Source organism: Bos javanicus, chromosome 1, assembly GCF_032452875.1.
Source record: "Bos javanicus breed banteng chromosome 1, ARS-OSU_banteng_1.0, whole genome shotgun sequence".
In the NCBI taxonomy this organism is placed as follows: Eukaryota; Metazoa; Chordata; class Mammalia; order Artiodactyla; family Bovidae; genus Bos; species Bos javanicus.
This window is the reverse complement of record NC_083868.1, coordinates 97,179,266-97,196,184: the sequence shown is the minus strand read 5'-3', so window position 1 is coordinate 97,196,184 and position 16,919 is coordinate 97,179,266. Positions and strand designations below refer to the sequence as shown.

At 39.9% G+C, this 16,919-nt stretch overlaps 1 non-coding gene across 1 annotated transcript; it reads right to left on the bottom strand.

Moving 5' to 3' along the window:
* Positions 1-13,417: 13,417 nt before the first annotated feature.
* Positions 13,418-13,490, bottom strand: TRNAK-CUU (transfer RNA lysine (anticodon CUU)). The gene has a single exon. It is a non-coding gene; the product is annotated as a tRNA-Lys (tRNA).
* Between the last annotated feature and the right edge of the window lie 3,429 nt (positions 13,491-16,919).

The window sequence follows — 16,919 nt, the reverse complement described above, 5'->3', positions numbered from 1 at the left end:
GACAAAGGTGATCAAGATTCTTATGAACTGTGGGCTCAAGACTTCCCTGGTCGTCCAGTGGTTAATATTCTGTGCTCCCAACACAGGGGGTCCAGGTTTGATCCCAGTCAGGGAACTAGATCCCACATGCTGCAATAAAGATAGAAGATCCTGGCAACAAGACCCGGCACAGCTAAATAAATAAATAATTAATTAATTTTTTAAAGATTCTTGCAAGCTAGTTATGACACAGGCTGGAGAATTGATTTAGCCCTGATGTAGGGCTGTGAAGATGTACTGCTGGCCTTTCCAGCTGAAAACAAACTGCTTCTGGTGGTCTTTGCTAACAGATATCAAAGGAAAAAACATTTGTCAGATTGATAGCTGCACCAGGTACCAGGGGATGTATTAATTTGCTCAACCAATAAAACCACATCTGGCAGAGCGGCTGCAATTGGAGTTACCACCTGGTTTAGCTTACAATAATCCACTGTCATTCTCCAAAATCCGTCTGCCTTCTGCACAGGCCACACAGGCCTTTTTGAATGGAAATGTGGTGGCACTTATCTCTGCAGTTCCTCCAGGAATTCAGTGTTGCTTTTGGTTTACTATTTTCCTAAGTAGAAGCAGTTCTAGAGGTTTCCACTTGATCTTTCCCACCATACTAGCCCTCATTCCGCAGGTCAGGGAACCAACGTGGGGACTCCGTGAGGTGCTCAGTGTATCTATTCTAATTATTAATTCCAGGACTGGAGGATAATCACAGAATGGGCTTGGGGACCCAGTGTCCCCACTGTGAGACAGACTTGAGATAAAACTCAATCGATCACCTGACTTCCATAAGCCCCTTCCAAGACAGTGTACCACAGTGATGTTTGATCTCCTGGAATTCAGTTCAGAGCCAGTGTCCATTAGTTCCCAAACGGTCTGATTATTTTATTTTTTCTCAGTGCACGGTTTCCCTACTAAAAAGATTTGAAGTCCCTTTGGTGAAGTCTGGAGAAAGATTTTCTGTATACATTTTGATGGTGTACCAGTGTCATTTCTCTGGGGGATATAGCCTCCCCTTTACCTGAGGGATTCTGAGGTCTGTAAACTGTCTCAAGTCTGGGAAATGTTGGAAGGGATATGACTCTCTTTTTATGATTCAGGTTAGACTTCTCTTTACTTGACCTAGAACTTTTCTGTTGATACTGTTTCAGTAGGAATTTAGTGGGTTTTCTGTCTATTTCACTTCTAGGAATACCATGATCAACTAGCCAATGACTTAGGTCCGCGCAAGCCAGACCGTTCTGCTTGCTGCTTTGATTCTGCTGTCCGCCACGGTGACCATGCCCATCTTTGTCTTTGGCAGTGGTGTGCTGCCACTTGGCCCCTGCTATGCTAGGATCCAATTACTACTATTTCATTTAGGTTTCTCTGTTCAGTGGCTGCAGGTCCCACTGGCCTACAGAGAAGAGCAATCACTGACCACTTCAGGAATGTTGGAGCTCCTCTCACAAATTGCTATAGACTGAATACTTGTGTTCCCCCAACATTCAAACGTTGAAGCCATAACCCCCAGTGTGATAGCATTTGGAGACTTTGGGAGGTAAGTAGGTCATCAGAGTTGAACCTCTATAAATGGGATTTAGTGCTCTTGGAAGAAGAAAGATGAGAGAGATGATCTCTTTCCACCACGTGAGGATACAGCAACAAGGTGGCCATTGTCTGCAAACCAGGAAGAAGTTTCTCACCAGACACCACATTGAACCTGCCAGCACCTTGAACCTGGACTTCCCGCTCTCTGGAACTGTGAGAAAGAATTCTTTGTTGTTTAAACCGCTCAGACTATGGTATTTATCATAGCAGCCCCGACTGACTAACACAAGCCCATGGGCCAAACCCAACCTGCTGCTTGTTTTTGTATAGCTGTCAAGCTAAGAATGGTTTTTATGTTTTCTAACAATAGAAAAAAAATATGAAAGGAAGAATAATGTTTTGTGACAAGTGAGAATTATGTGAAATTTGTGTTTCAGTATCCATAAATAAGGCCTTATTGGAACACAGCAATGCTCATTCATTTATGTGCTGTCTACAGCAACTTTTGCGTTGCAAGGGCAGAGGTGAGCAATTGCAATAGACACTACAATGGTTCACTTGGCAGAAAAAGAATGCTGACCTATGTTCTAAATCACTGATCACCTTGTGCTGGGCCCTTTCTCGGTAGTTAATATGGCATATACATTGTCCAACACCCCAACTACACTATGATTGCTTTCCTAATATGACACAGAAGATGGACTGACTCAGATTTGAATACTGGTACAGACCTGAATCGGAGAAGGCAATGGCACCCCACTCCAGTAATTTTGCCTAGAAAATCCCATGGACGGAGGAGCCTGGTGGGCTGCCGTCTATGGGGTCAACACAGAGTCAGACACGACTGAAGTGATGTAGCAGCAACAGATCTGAATGTAAAGTACTGAAGGTTTTAGTTTTATAATGTGAAAAAAAAAGGAACAACACCTTCAAGATTGTCATACAGTCTTAAAAACCCAAATGTAAAGTCTAAAAAAGTCCTCTTTTAAAAAGTTTTTTTATTTATTTGTTCCTGCTCTGTGTCTCTGTTGTTGTGTACAGGCTTTCTCTAGTTGTGGTGAGCAGGCCCTACTCTCTGTGGGAGTGTGGGCTTATTGCCATGGCTTCTCTTCTTGCAGAGCATGATCTCTAGAGCATGCAGGCTCAATAATTGTAACACACATGCTTTGTTGCCCTGTGGCATGAAGAATCTGCCTGGACCAGGAATCGAACCCATGTCCCTTGCATTGGCACTTGAATTCTTAATCATTGGACCACCAGGGAAGTCCCTCTTTTACTTTTTGAAATTTTTATCAAGATCTTCCTTCACCTGGTCTTGCCTAAATACTCAGTAGGTTTTAAATACTTGTTGTGGGACTGAATGCTTCAATATTTGCATGAATAAAGCCTAAAATTCTAGTACATCCTACATTCTAGTAGACTGGAACGGCACACTGTATGGACTTGTTCTTGCTTTTCCTTGAAAATAACATCCTAAAACCAAATACTTTAGTGAATAAAGCAAATAGTATTGAAACTGAGAAAAGAGTAGTCCTGCCACCTTTCATCTATTCTTACAATAATTGGTGTGTTAATCAATGCTATCAATCTTGTATACCTCTGTTCCTGCTGCTGCTGCTGCTAAGTCACTTCAGTCGTGTCCGACTCTGTGTGACCCCATAGACGGCAGTCCACCAGGCTTCCCATCCCTGGGATTCTCCAGGCAAGAACACTGGAGTGGGTTGCCATTTCCTTCTCCAATGCATGAAAGGGAAAAGTGAAAGTGAAGTCGCTCAGTCGTGTCTGACTCTTAGCGACCCCATGGACTGCAGCCTACCAGGCTCCTCCATCCATGGGATTTTCCAGGCAAGAGTACTGGAGTGGGATGCCATTGCCTTCTCTGGACACTGTTCCTGGTCCTCTATATTTACCTAGATGATAAATCATAGAGACAGGGACCTTTAAAGCTTGAAGGGACATTCGCTGTCACATGCCCCATGGGGGAAGAATCCATGGTAATAGCAGAATTTGAACTCTGGTCTCCTATCCACCCAGTCCTGGAGTTGCCTACCTTGTGCCAAAAAGCCTTACTTGAAGCATGTAGGTACTTGATATGTATTTGAAGCAGCTATTGACTTTCATTTCCGTTCTTTTCCAACTTTTATGCTGTATTAGCATTGTGGCAGCTTGAAAGAGTTTTTATAAGTAGAGTGGTAGAGTTAGACAAACTTAGATTTGAATCCTGATTTTGCCACTAACTAGCTGTGTGACCTCTGGCAATGCCATCAGCTCCCTCTTCAAAATATAGCCTTTATTGGAGCAGGCTAGAGAGGCAGGATCATAGATGTGTAACATCACTGTCTTTAAAGACAGAGAGCCTTCAGAAAGGAACACAGAACTGCTGACATGGTGTTTTTAGCCAATGAGACCTGTACTGGAGGTACAATGAGACCTGTATTTCTCACCCACAGAGCTATAAGAGATCAAGCCCTGAGCCTTTGGAGTGGGAGCACTTACTCCAAGACCCTAGACTACCAGCAAACTAACCCTAGGGAATATCAAATAGAACTCACACAAAAGAAACCATTTGAATACAAGACTTGGCATCACCCAACCACCAGTATCACCCTGTGTAGGATGCCTCATGTAAACAATGAAGGAAACAAAAATACAAACCCAGTCTTCAGCAGACAGGATTACCAGCTCACTTAGCCTTGCCTATCAGAGGAAAAACAAACAAACAAAAACTCAGCACAAATCTCACCCTATTCAAAGCTTACACACACACACACACACACACACAAAACAAAGCTTACACAAACCACTGGACCAACCTTAGGAAGGCAGAAACCAAAAGGAAGAAAGAATTCAACCTTGAAGCCTGGGAAAAGGAGACCTCAAACACAATTAGTTAAAGAAAAATAATGAAAAGGAAGAGAAATAGTATACAAATGAAGGAACAAACTAGAAACACAGAAATGCAAGTAAATGAAGAGGAAATAGGCAAACTACCTGAAAAAGAATTCAGAATAATGATAGTAAAGATGATAAAAAAAATCTTGAAAACAAAATGGAGAAAATGCAAGAATCAATTAACAAAGACCTAAGACAATTAAAGAATAAACATACAGAGACAAACAACACAATTACTGAAATTTTAAAAACTCTAGAAGGAATCAATAGCAGAATATCTGAAGCAGAAGAATGAATCAGTGAGCTGAAAGATAAAATGGTGGAAATAACTTTTGAAGAGCAGAATAAAAAGAATGAAAAGAACTGAGGATAGTCTCAGAGACCTCTGGGACAATATCAAATGCACCAACATTCAAATTATACAGGTCCCAGAAGAAGAAAAGAAAAAGAAAGGGTATGAGAAAATTTTTGAAGAGATTATAGTTGAAAATTTCCCCAACATGGAGAAGGAAATAGTCAATCAAGTCCAAGAGGCACAAAGAGTACCATACAGGATAAACCCAAGGAGAAACACACCAAGACATATACTAATCAAACTAGCAAAGACTAAACACAAAGAAACAATATTAGAAGCAGCAAGGGAGAAGCAACAAGTAGCATACAAAGGAAACCCCATACACTTAACAGCTGATCTTTCAGCTGTTCTTGCCTGGAGAATCCCAGGGATAGGGGAGCCTGGTGGGCTGCCGTCTATGGGGTTGCACAGAGTCGGACACGACTGAAGCGACTTAGTAGTAGTAGTAGCAGCAGCAATCTTTATATCAGACAAAATAGACCTTAAAGATTATAAGAGATAAGGAAGGACACTACATAATAATCAAGGGGTCAATCCAAGAGGAAGAGATAACAATTGTAAATATCTATGCACCCAACATAGGAGCACCTCAATATATAAGACAAACACTAACAGACATAAAAGGAGAAATTGACAGTAACACAATAATAGGAGGAGACTTTAACACCCCACAGTAATGGCCAGATCATCAAAACAGAAAATTAATAAGGAAACACAAGTATTAAATGATACATTAGATGAGATGGATCTCTTTGATATCTTCAGGACATTCCATCCAAATGCAGAAGAATACACTTTCTTCTCAAGTGCACATGGAACATTCTCCAAGATAGACCAAAATCTTGGATCATAAATCAAACCTCAGTAAATTGAAGAAAATTGAAATCATATCAAGCATCTTCTCCAACCACAATGCTATGAGACTAGATATCAATTACAACAACAAAAAAAAACTGTAAGAAACACAAACACATGGAGATTAAATAATATTTTTCTAAATAACCAACAGGTTACTGAAGAAATCAAAAGGGAAATCAAAATATTTCTAGAAACAAATGAAAATGAAAACATGACAACTCAAAACCTATGGGATGCAGCAAAAGCAGTTCTAAGAGGGAAGTTTATAGCAATACAACCCTACCTCAAGAAACAAGAGAAACATCAAATATACAACCTAAATTTATACCTAAAAGAAACTGAAAAAGAAGAACAAAAACAATTAGTAGAAGGAAAGAAATCATAAAGATCCAAGCAGAAATAAGTGAAAAAGAAATGAAACAATAATAAAGATTAATAGAAGTAAAATCTGTTTCTTTGAGAAGATAAACAAAATGGACAAACCTTTAGCCAGACTCATCAAGAACAAAAGAGAGAAGAATCAAATCAACAAAATTAGAACTGAAAAAGTAGAGGTTACAACAGACAATGCAGAAATACAAAGGATTATAAGAGACTATCATGAACAACTATGTGGTAATAAAATGGATAACCTGGGAGGAATGGACAGATTCTGAGAAAAGTTCAATCTTCCAAGACTAAACCAGGAAGAAATAGAAATTATGAACAACCCAATTACAAGCATAAAATTGAAGCTGTGATCAAAAATCTCCCCAAAAAGAAAAGCTCAGGACCAGATAGCTTCACAGAATTCTATCAAATATTTAGAGAAGAGTTAATGCATATCCTTCTAAAACTCTTTCAAAAAAATTGCAGAGGAAGGAACACTTCCAAACTCATTCTATGAGGCCACCATCACCCTGATACCAAAACCAAAGACAACACAGAAAAAGAAAACTACAGGCCAATATCACTGATGAACATAGATGCAAAAATCCTCAACAAAATTTTAGCAAACAAAAACAAAAACAAAAAAAAAATTTTAGCAAACAGAATTCAGGAACACATCAAAAAGCTCATACACTATGATCAAGTTGGGTTTATTCCAGGAATGCAAGGATTCTTCAATATATGCAAGTCAATCAATGTGATAGACCATAGTAACAAATTGAAAGATAAAAACCATATGACGACCATTCAGTGCTGCTGCTGCTGCTGCTGCTGCTAAGTCGCTTCAGTCATGTCCGACTCTCTGCGACCCCATAGACGGAAGCCAACCAGGCTCCCCTGTCCCTGGGATTCTCCAGGCAAGAACACTGGAGTGGGTTGCCATTTCCTTCTTCAATTTATGAAAGTGAAAAGTGAAAGTGAAATCACTCAGTCATGTCTGACTCTTAGTGACCCCATGGACTGCAGACTACCAGGCTCCTCCATTCATGAGATTCTCCAGGCAAGAGTACTGGAGTGGGGTGCCATTGCCTTCTCCAATGACAACTCAACAGATGCAGAAAAAGCCTTTGACAAAATTCAGCACCCATTTATGGTTAAAATGCTTCAAAAATGGGCATAGAAGGAACCTTCCTCAACATAGTAAAGGTCATATAAAATAAGCCTACAGCAAACATTATTCTCAATGGTGAAAAACTGAAAGCATTCCCCCTTAGATCAGGAACAAGACAAGGGTGTCCACTTTCACCACTATTATTCAACATAGTTTTGGAAGTCCTAGCTACAGCAATCAGAGAAGAAAAAGAAATAAAAGGAATCCAGATGGGAAAAGAAGAAGTAAAGCTCTTACTGTTTGCAGATGACATGATACTCTAAATAGAAAACCTTAAAGATAGTATCAGAAAATTACTAGATAGAGCTAATCAGTGAATTTAGCAAAGTCACAGAATACAAAATCAATACACAGAAATCACTTGCATTTCTATGTACTAACAATGAAAATCAGAAAGAGAAATTAAGGAATCAATCCCATTCACCACTGCAACAAAAATAATTAAGTATCTAGGAATAAACCTACCTAAGGAGACAAAGGAATGGTGGCTGCACAGGTGCAGGAGGGCCAAGAGGAGCCACTCCACGTTCAAGGTCAGGAGGGGCAGCGGTGAGGAGATACCCCTCGTCCAAGGTAAGGAGCAGCAGCTGTGCTTTGCTGGAGCAGCCGTGAAGAGATACCCCACGTCCAAGGTAAGAGAAACCCAAATAAGACAGTAAGTGTTTCGAGAGGGCATCAGAGGGCAGATACACTGCAAGCATAATCACAGAAAACTAGTCAATCTAATCACATGGACCACACCCTGGTCTAACTCAATGAAACTAAGCCATGCCCTGTGGGGCCACTGAAAACGGTGGAGTCATGGTGGAGAGGTCTGACAGAATGTGGTCCACTGGAGAAGGGAATGGCAAACCACTTCAGTATTCTTGCCTTGAGAACCCCATGAACAGTATGAAAAGGCAAAATGATAGAATACTGAAAGAGGATCTTCCCAGGTCGGTAGGTGCCCAATATGCTACTGGAGATCAGTGAAGAAATAACTCCAGAAAGAATGAAGGGATGGAGCCAAAGCAAAAACAATACCCAGTTGTGGATGTGACTGGTGATAGAAGCAAGGTCCGATGCTGTAAAGAGCAATATTGCATAGGAACCTGGAATGTCAGGTCCATGAATCAAGGCAAATTGGAAGTGGTCAAACAGGAGATGCCAAGAGTGAATGTCGACATTCTAGGAATCAGTGAACCAAAATGGATTGGAATGGGTGAATTTAACTCAGATGACCGTTATATATACTACTGTTTTAGAAAAGGCAGAGGAACCAGAGATCAAATTGCCAACATCCACTGGATCATCGAAAAAGCAAGAGAGTTCCAGAAAAACATCTATTTCTGCTTTATTGACTATGCCAAAGCCTTTGACTGGGTGGATCACAACAAACTGTGGAAAATTCTGAAAGAGACGGGTATACCAGACCACCTGACTGGCCTCTTGAGAAACCTATATGCAGGTCAGGACTCATCAGTTAGAACTGGAAATGGAACAACAGACTGGTTCCAAATAGGAAAAGGAGTACGTCAAGGCTGTGTATTGTCACCCTGCTTATTTAACTTCTATGCAGAGTACATCATGAGAAATGCTGGACTGGAAGAAGCACAAGATGGAATCAAGATTGCTGGGAGAAATATCAATAACCTCAGATATGCAGATGACACCACCTTTATGGCAGAAAGTGAAGAGGAACTCAAAAGCCTCTTGATGAAAGTGAAAGAGGAAAGTGAAAAAGTTGACTTAAAGCTCAACATTCAGAAAACTAAGATCATGGCACCTAGTCCCATCACTTCATGGGAAATAGATGGGGAAACAGTGGAAACAGTGTCAGACTTTATTTCTTTGGGCTCCAAAATCACTGCAGATGGTGACTGCAGGCATGAAATTAAAAGACGCTCACTCCTTGGAAGAAAAGTTATGACCAACGTAGCATATTCAAAAGCAGAGACATTACTTTGCCAACAAAGGTCCGTCTAATCAAGGCTATGGTTTTTCCAGTGGTCATGTATGGATGTGAGAGTTGGACTGTGAAGAAAGCTGAGAGCCAAAGAATTGATGCTTTTGAACTGTGGAGTTGGAGAAGACTCTTGAGAGTCCCTTGGACTGCAAGGAGATCCAACCAGTCCATTCTGAAGGAGATCAGCCCTGGGATTTCTTTGGAAGGAATGATGCTAAAGCTGAAACTCCAGTACTTTGGCCACCTCATGCGAAGAGTTGACTCATTGGAAAAGACTCTGATGCTGGGAGGGATTGGGGGCAGGAGGAGAAGGGGACAGAGGATGAGATGTCTGGATGGCATCACTGACTCAATGGACGTGAGTCTGAGTGAACTCCGGGGCATCAGAGACTTTTCCAATGAGTCAACTCTTCGCATGAGGTGGCCAAAGTACTGGAGTTTCAGCTTTAGCATCATTCCTTCCAAAGAAATCCCAGGGCTGATCTCCTTCAGAATGGACTGGTTGGATCTCCTTGCAGTCCAAGGGACTCTCAAGAGTCTTCTCCAACACCACAGTTCAAAAGCATCAATTCTTCGGCTCTCAGCCTTCTTCACAGTCCAACTCTCACATCCATACATGACCACTGGAAAAACCATAGCCTTGACTAGACAGATCTTTGTTGGCAAAGTAATGTCTCTGCTTTTGAATATGCTATCTAGGTTGGTCATAACTTTCCTTCCAAGGAGTAAGCGTCTTTTAATTTCATGGTTGCAGTATCAAATCACGAATACAAAATTTCCAAAAATCTAAATAGTGCAGAAATATATATGAAATAGATAGAAAGTGAAAATCCACTGAAATCCACTCTTTCCAAAAATAATCATTATTTACAGCCTATTTTATATTCTTCTTAATTTTCTTTGTCCTGACATGCATATATGTATATGTCTCTTGTCAAAAATGGTATTGGATTATATATGCTCTTCTGCACTTAGCAGTATATCCTGCCACATCAGTGTACATGACTTCTTCCAGTTCCTCAAAGATGCCAAACTTTGCTTAGCTCACGACCTTCCATACAATCCTGGAATGTTCTTTCCCATACTTTGCAAAGCTAGTTCCTTGTTTCCCTTTAATCCTCTGCATAAATGTCATTTCCTTGGATAGATTTTTCCAGATCAATTTATAGGGTTCTTCCCACTACACAATATTTATTTCCCTTGAAGCAAGTACCACAGTTTGTAATTGTATGTTTGTTTACTTTTTTTTGGGGGGGGCCTACTTTTTTTCTCTAAATTGAGTCTTACAAGGACAGGGAACAAACCTGTTTTGTTCATTACTGTATATTCAGTGCCTTGCACAATGCCAGGCATGTAGTGAGCTCTCAATAAATATATTGAAATAAACATATAAGTAACACACTGAAAAAAAGTGTACTTGTTCTTTCATTTCCTATCCATGATGGATAGAGCATTGTTTTCTCTTTTTCTTCAGTTCTTTCTTTATTCTTAGTTAAGAAACAATACCATACAGTTGGCCTTTGAACATCATGAGCTTGAACTATGCAGGTCCACTTATACACGGATTCTTTTTTTCAGTAAATGCGTATTATAGTTCTTGCATGGTATACAGTTGGTTAAATCTGTGGATGTGGATACAGAAGCCAACTGTAAAGTTATACACAGATTTTCAATAGCCCAAGAGTTAGTGCCCCTAGCTCCCTACATTTTTCAATTGTACTTGTCTGGATTCCTACCTGGGATTTGTTTTAATCAAATACAGTAAGGTGACAGACACAAGGACAATTGCTTTTAAAAGAAGAGTTTATTATTTACAGTGTTCAAGAGCAGGCGGCATGCCGCACCATGCAGGGCCACATGGGGAAGCACCAGAGTCGGTCTGGAGGCAGAAGGAGTGAAAGAGAAAGCATAGCCCAGAGACTTTATTTTGGTTTCTGCAGGAACAAATGGGTGGGACAGTGTACAAAAGTCTGAGTGAATTTGGGATTGGATAGTTAAAATAGTTTTGGCAGGCTCTGCTCTATAGGGGTGGTCTCTAATTTTCCAGTACCTAGCCCGGGGGTGATTTGGAACAGGGGAGATATTGGCTTCATATATGAGAAATAAAGGAGGATTTGGGGGATATGGGTTTTGGGTTGGATGGTTTCCAGAGGAAAGGCACGTTCACAGGGGAAGTTGTTTGCTAGCTCTAGGATAATTTCCAGAGATCAAAGCCCTGGGAGGGAAATCCTCCCCTTCATCACTAAGGCCACCAAGATAGCAAAGCATCATAAAATATACAAAATAAAAACCATAATTAATACAGTTCTAACCTAATTTAGATATTATGACTGTTCATTTCCCAATTAAAATTTCCAGATGAAATATATAACCACATCTGTGTGTGTGAATTTTTTGTAAAGTTTAATGCAGGAAGATGGGCAGAGTCTGAAATTAGGAGTTAAGAAACTGAGTTTATTCAGTGACCCTTCCCATTTCTAGTTGGATGCTCTTAGCCAATTCATTTAACCTCCCTGAACACCAAGCTCATCATCCCTACAACAGGGATGACAGTAATATTTACCAGATGAATTTATTGGGAGAAATAGATTAATCTAAATGTGGTTATATTTGTCAAAGTGTTTTATAACTGCAAGGCACCATATAATGTTTGAGTTTCACTCTTACTGCAGTATACTGCAAGGACTTTTTTCAGAATAAGAATTCAGGTTTTTTGTTGCTGTTGTAGAAATATTCAAAGTTGTGATTAGAGGGGGAACACTAAAAATTCATTCAGGAAAAGAATAAAAATTCACTGTTTAGTTATTACACCGAATGAAATTTTGGATTTAAAAGATACTCTCCATTGATGGAGAGTACTTCAAACAGCTTTGAAACGTTTACTTATTTTCATAAGATTTTGAAGTCAGTTAGGTTAAATTTGTTCTCATTTAATCTCTGAAAGGGAAATAAACAGAGAGCAAGTTATATAACGGCTTTCAATTTTGCCATGGATTGCTTAGACTGGTGTGGCACTGCTCCCTACAATAAACAAGCACCTTCTTTTGCTGGAATCAGCTAAGGTTTGGTGCTGGTGGTGGTTTAGTCGCTAAGTCATGTCTGATTCTTTGCATAGCCTGCCAGGCTCCTCTGTCCATGGGATTCTCCAGGCAGGAATACTGAAGTGGATTACCATTTCCTTCTCCAGGGGATCTTCCCAACCCAGGGAATGAACCCAGGTCTCCCTCATTGCCAGGCGGATTCTTTACTTACTGAGCCACCAGGGAAGCATTGAGCAACTTCACTTTCACTTTAGGGCTTCCCTGGTGGCTCAGAGGATAAAGCGTCTCCCTGCAATGTGAGAGACTTGGATTTGATGGAGAAGGAAATGGCAACCCATTCCGGTGCTCTTGCCTGGAATATCCCACGGATGGAGAAGCCTGGTAGGCTACAGTCCATTGGGCCGCAAAGTGTCGGACATGACTGAGCAACTTCACTTTTATCAAAATGCTTCCTGAATCAAGCAATTAAAAGAGGAAGTCATGGAATAATCATTAGAAAATCATTTCTGGCAAATAGACCACATCAAGTGCCTCTAAGATATAGACATTGGTTTTACTTAATGAAATTAAAAATCTGTGTCCTTTCCTGAGGTCCCAGAGGTACTATTTTTGTCTCTTCTGAGCCATTCTTCCCTCTGCTTGCATCTTGTCTTCACATTCCTTTTCTCCCTAAAATTTCAGGTGATTTAAGACTAAATCCCAGGGAGGGAGGAGGGTTTGGGATGGGGAACGCATGTATGCCTGTGGCAGATTCATTTCGATATATGGCAAAACCAATACAATATTGTAAAGTTAAAAAATAAAATTAAATTAAAAAAATAATAAAGTAAGTTATGAAAGTGAAAGTAAAAAAAATAATAAAGCATCCAAATAAATAGGTTTTTCTGTAAAAAAAAAAAAAAAAAGACTAAATCCCAGGACTAAATCCAAAGTACCTTTCTTGGCTTGCAGAATCTTTATTTTCGGACTCTGAAACACCTTCCTCTGCTTCCAACTGCCTTTATATTTAAGCCTCATTAAATTTTCTGACAGTCAGACTCAAGCTAGGCCTTTTCACTGCCCTACCATGACACTCAACATTAATCCACCTAAAAAAGAAATAAGGGGAGGTTGAAGAAAGAAAGAAAAGGCTTCACTTGTGTTTTGGGGGATTTTTGGTTCGGTTGGTTGGGGTTTTTTTGTTTTTTGTTTTGTTCTGCCACAATGCGTGGCTTCTGGGATTTTAGCTCCCCAGCCAGGAATTGAACCTGGGTCGTCCACAATAAGAGTGTGGATTCCTAACCACTGGACCACTAGGGAATTCCCTACACTTATTAAATATAGTTGTTGCTCGGTATCCATGGGGGATAGCTTCTAGCACCCTCTTGAATACCAAAACCTGTGGATCCTCATTCTATAAAACGGTGTAATATTTCCATATAACCTATGTGCATCATTCTGTATAGTTTAAATCATGTCTAGATTACTTATAATACCTAATGCAATGTAAATGTTATGTAAATAGTTGTAAAGACAGTGTAAATGCTATGAAATAGCTGCCAGAGCACAGCAAATTCAAGTTTTGGTTTTTGGAACACTCTCTCTCTCTCTCTCTCTCTCTCTCTCTCTCTCTCTCTCTATATATATATATATGTATATATATATATATATCGGAGAAGGTAATGGCACCCCACTCCAGTACTCTTGCCTGGAAAATCCCATGGGCGGAGGAGCCTGGTAGGCTGTAGTCCGTGGGGTCTCGAAGAGTCAGACACGACTGAGCGACTTCACTTTCACTTTTCCCTTTCATGCATTGGAGAAGGAAATGGCAACCCACTCCAGTGTTCTTGTCTGGAGAATCCCAGGGATGGGGGAGCCTGGTGGGCTGCCATCTATGGGGTCGCACAGAGTCGGATACAACTGAAGTGACTTAGCTTAGCTTATATATATAAAATATCTATAGTTGGTTGAATCTGTGGATTCAGAACCTGAAGATATAGAGGACCAACTTCCCTACTGAGTGCTTACATACAGCAAGCACTGTATATATGGGTTTGCTGTACATACCTAATTTGTACAACAAACCCATGAAGCAGGTATTATACTCCATTTTGCTGATGAGGATACACATTTTAGTGGGATTAAGTACCTGTCTAAGGTCATACTGCTACTAAGTGGCAGGATTAGCTTTGGAACTGAAGTCCACCTGTGAGATACTTACTCTGGCCTCTTCCGTGCTGACCCTCTCCACCTACTGTAGTCATCAGCATTCTTCTTCAGATTCTGCTCAACCTTTTCTTCCTTTGGGCTTCGCAGCCTCCCCAAGACTCTCACAGTAGTCTATTTATAATCCTCTAATTATACTTGTATGTGCTGTGCTCAGTCGCTTCAGTTGTCTCCAACTCTTTGCAGCACCATGGACTGCAGCCTGCCAAGTTTCTCTGTCCATGGGATTTTCCTGGTAAGAATACTGGAGTGGGTTGCCATGCCTTCCTCCAGGGCATCTTCCTGACCCAGGGATCAAATCCGTGTCTCCTGCAATGCAGGTGGATTTTTTATCTGCTGAGCCATTGGGAAAGCCCCTCTAATAATACTTAGCAGGTATTTGCTTTTAATTAAGATATAATTCACATAAAATTCATCTGTTTAAAGCATATAACAAAGTGTATGTTCACAATGTCATGTAATCATCACTAGTCTGTAATTCCAGGACATTTTCATCACCCCAGAAGAAACTCCAAGACCATTAAGCAATCATTGCCCATTTCCCATTTCCTCCAACTTCTAGCAACCATTAATCTCTTCCTGTCTATATAGATTGGTCTGTTCTGGACATTTAACATAAATGGAACCATACAATATGTAGCCTTTTGTGTCTGGCCTCTTTTTGCATAGCTTAGTGTTTTCAAGGTTTATCCACATTGTCAGGTGTCTCAGTACTTCATTCCTTTTTATTGCTGTTGTTTAATTGTAAATTATGTCGGACTCTTTTGCAACTGTTTTAGGGATGTACCACGTTTTGTTTATCCATTCTTCAACTATAATGGACATTTGGTCTGATTTCACAATTTAGCTACTCTGAATAATGCTTATATGAACATTTGTGAACTAGTTTTTGTGTAGACATATGTTTTTATGGTTATAACCAAGTTCTCTTAGTTATATAACTAGCAAAGGAATTGCCAGATCTTATGGTAACTTTATGTTTAACATCTTGAGAAAATGTCAAACTGTTTTCCAAAGTTGCACTTCTTTGCATTCCCACCAGCAACGTATGAAGGTGCCAATTTCTGCACATTCTCTCCAACACTTGTTATCATCTGTCTTTTGATTACCATCAACCTAGTAAGTATGAAGTGATTGAGCTGCCCTTCCCTAATGACTAATAATAAATATTTTTCATGGTTTTTATGGCCATTTTTATGTCTTCTTTGCAGAAATGTATTTAAATTCTTTGCTCACAAAGAGAAACTGAATTGTATTTTTAGTTATAAGAGTTACTTACATATCTGAATGTGTGTGTGGTCGTATCTGACTCTTTGTAATGGGATGGACCACCAGGTTCCTCTGTTCATGGAATTTTCCAGGCAAGAATACTGGAGTGGGTTGTCATTTCCTACTCCAGGAGATCTTCCCCAGCCAGGGGTCAAACCTCTTGAGTCTCCTGCATTAGCAGGCAAATTGTTTACCACTGCACTGCCTTATCAGACATCTGATTTGCAAATATCTCCCATTCTGTGAGAAGACTTTTCACTTTCTGGATGTATCCTTAAGAAATACCAGCATTTTTAATTTTGATGAAGTTCAATTTACCTTTTCTTTTGCTAGTTGTAGTTTTGGTGACAATCTAAGAATCCCTTACCTAATCTAAGGTCACAAAGATTTACTACTGTGTTTCTTTCTAAGAGTTTTATAATTTTAGTTCTTATACGTAAATCTTTGATCTATTTTGAGCTAAGTTTTCTAAATGGTTTAGATACAAGTCCAACTTCATTCTTTCGTGTATAGATATTCAATTTTTTCAGCATCATCTGTTAAAACAAATTAACTCCAACCCCCTACCCCTCAAAACTATTATTTTCCCTACTGAGTTGTGGGGAACTCTTTGCTCACAAAGAGAAACTGAATTGTCTTTTTTAGTTATGAGAGTTACTTATACATCTGAATGTGTATGTGGTCATATCCGACTCTTTGCAACGCAATGGACCACCAGGCTCCTCTGTTCATGGAATTTTCCAGGCAAGAATCCTGGAGCAGGTTGTCATGTGTGGAATTTTGTTTGTTTTTTTGGTTTACACTTTCTAAATTTTTATTTAGAAATAAAATAGATTTACAGGAGTGGAAGAGATGACAGAGAATATGTGTTTTTAAGTAAATATTGACACATATTTGTTAAGGTGAGCTCCTTGAGGGCAAGATTTTTTGCATTCCTACCTGCATGTCTCAGAGGGGACCATGACCTAGTAAACCCTAAGCAAACATGTTCAATGAATGAAAAGCTGATTTGAGAATCCTACCGTCAACTTCCAAATACCAAGTCCCATAGACTTTGTCAGGTGCTGGGAAAGTTTTATGTCAATACATGATGTCACAGTCTAGTAAGTTTTTCAGGGGTCCCAGAAGTTTCCAAGGGGTCCCAGAATCTCACAGTCTTAGACTGGAATGGGACTCGGAGATCATGAAGTGAAGTGAAAGTCGCTCAGTCGTGTCGATTCTTTGCGACCCCATGGACTATACAGTCCATGGAAT